Genomic DNA, 2,653 nt, shown 5'->3' with positions numbered 1-2,653 from the left:
TCCTATAAAATAAACTATTTTCATTGTTCACTCTGCCTGGTCCTCACACCTATTATTCGGCCAAAAGGGAGGTCTAAAGGCCTGGGAGAGTGATCTGGGCCTTCTCAGAGGAGCCTGGAACCAGAGTGGTGACAGCGTCAGGTGACACCCCACCTGAGCTGTCGGGGCCATTGGAGCAGCGAGGCGGCGCCAGCGGCATGGCACAGGAGCCGCTGAGGTCACCGCCGGAGCCCAGGCAGGAGACGCCGGAGCCCAGGCAGGAGATGCCCAGCCGGCATCTCCCTAGTTAAAGGGGGCGGGGCCAAGCAAGGGAGGTGGAGGGGTGGTGCCGGGAGCGGGGAACGGGGGATAAAAGGCGGGGCGGAGAGGAGGCTGGGGAGGAGGAGAACGCTGGGACGACAGAGCCGGGACAGAGAGAGAGCAGAGGAGCGGAGGAGAAGTAGAGAGAGGGCGAAGGCAAGAGACGTCCCAGCGGGCTGGCAGAGGGACCTGAGGGGTGAGCTGAACCCCGTCCCCTGCCTTTCTGAGGCCCCTCCCCCCTTTTTGTAACCGAACCCCGCCTGGACCGTCTTTCCACTCCTTCTGTCTCCAAGGGGGAGCCGTGGACGACGGCACAACGGCAACAGGGGGCACTATCCCAAAGACCAAGGGGCGGCGCGACAGGACAGTATATATTTAGATGCGTTAGGGCATTTGATTTCTTTTCTTTTCACCCACTTACTGTCACTATTCCTGCACCTTGTTTGTTTGACCTCCTATAAAATAAACTATTTTAATTGCTTACTCTGCCTGGTCCTCATGCCTATTATTCGGCCAAAAGGGAGGTCTAAAGACCTGGGAGGGTGTTCTGGGCCTTCTCAGAGGAGCCTGGAACCAGAGTGGTGGCAGTGTCAGGTGAAACCCCACCTGAGCCTTGACAGGTATGTTCTGTGCAAAGTTGGTGCCATTATCTTTACAAACAGCTCCAGACCTATATACATTCATCTTTGAAAAAATGGTCCAAATGCCAAATCCACATGGATTTGAATTCTGAAACAACAACAATAAAGCAATCACAGTAAAAATTACTTCCCCCAAGCCCAGATCCAAAGTTGTAACATTTTTTTTTCTTGATGCACACCCCTAATATACAGTATTGAACATCACAAACAGGTCTAACAAAATTAGTGGTTAAGCATTGCCTCTGACCAGTTGCAGATACAGATCATCCAGGAACACAGTTGAAGGTAAAAATGGCCCTACATAAGGGCCCAGCCTTATACTCCAACCAGGCCCTGCCCCCACAAAGGAAGGAGGGAAGGAAGGAGGGAGGGAGCAGATCCAGCCAGCCAGCCCATCCTGCACCACCTGATACGACTTGGCTGAGTTTTTCCTGCAGCTCTGCCAGGCCTGTGTTCATCTATCTGCACACTCCATTCAACTTGCCTGGGCTAGAAACCACCTTCCCCAAGCTGGACATGGCTCACTTGGGCTAGGATCTGCCTTTTCCAGGCCATGCATGGCTCATCCTGGGTGGGAGCCACTTTCCCAGGGCTGCACATGGATTTTCTAAACTTGACTGACCTGATCAGTGTGTGTGTGGGGGGGGTGGGGGTCAAGCCACTGGCCCACTAGATATTCCTCAGTGGCTATAATGGGCATTCTGCCCTTGAGATCATCCGAAAGAGCCATCTGAATGTTCTGTGATTTCATTTCCTGCAAATACTTTGCTCCTGCTCTCTCAGTAAAATAAGGTTCTTAAGGTTGCTTACAATATTTGATTAACTCAATAAAAACCATTTTACAAACCCAGGAATATAAACGTTAATTGGAGCAAGAGTAAAACCATATTAAAAATCCCCTGGTCAGATGGATAAAAACATAAAAGCTAAGATTTTAAATAAAAGCTCAGTTCCTTAATTTACTTTTTCTACCCTTATTTCCATTTGGTCTTTTTCAGTCCATTACCGTGGCCTCAGGATTCCTTATCATTTGATTTCCCTATCTACATTCCAGATCTTCCTACCACTTGTCTGACCCTTTACTGTGTGAAGTTATTCCCAGCTAAACTAACTTTTCCTTCCCTAATGGAATTACAGACTATTTCATTCCCTGCAACCATGTTCCATGCAATCACATCAGGTCAGCCAAAGAATGGCAAACATTCTCTGGTTGCCCCAAGGACAATATAATGTAGCTGAACAAAAGGGATGATATTTACTCTAGCCAGAGAACAAGTTATCTTAAAAAATACACTTCCTATATAGTTTCCTGTACAAAATCTTCTATGAAATGTATTGTCCTGGTGAAATGTTATGCCAAAACTACACAGTAAGAAAGAAATTTAGGACATCATCAATGTAAAGGCCAATGGACTATAATCTGATACCTGGCTGACTCATCAGGACAGGGGCATACCACCACGCTAAATCACTGCCTATGGTAACACGTGAACTTGGACTTTGTGTTCACACTTTCCAGGATGTTCTGTGTACTTCCAACTGCCTCCTCTTCCATTCGGAGAAATATGTGCTTTTCTCTTGCTACAATAGCCGATATGTTTGTTTGTCATACCTGCTGTGTAGTTAATGGAATTGTTTGCACTGGCAGCCATATGCACCTGTTGAGTTAGGAGCCTGATCAATGCAAAGGTGGTAAGATTTAACAACCTAAT

The sequence above is a fragment of the Gekko japonicus genome, unplaced genomic scaffold (assembly GCF_001447785.1).
Source record: "Gekko japonicus isolate JY-2015 unplaced genomic scaffold, Gekko_japonicus_V1.1 scaffold903, whole genome shotgun sequence".
Lineage (NCBI taxonomy): Eukaryota > Metazoa > Chordata > Lepidosauria > Squamata > Gekkonidae > Gekko > Gekko japonicus.
The sequence above is the reverse complement of the archived record's forward strand: the minus strand, read 5'-3'. Positions refer to the sequence as shown.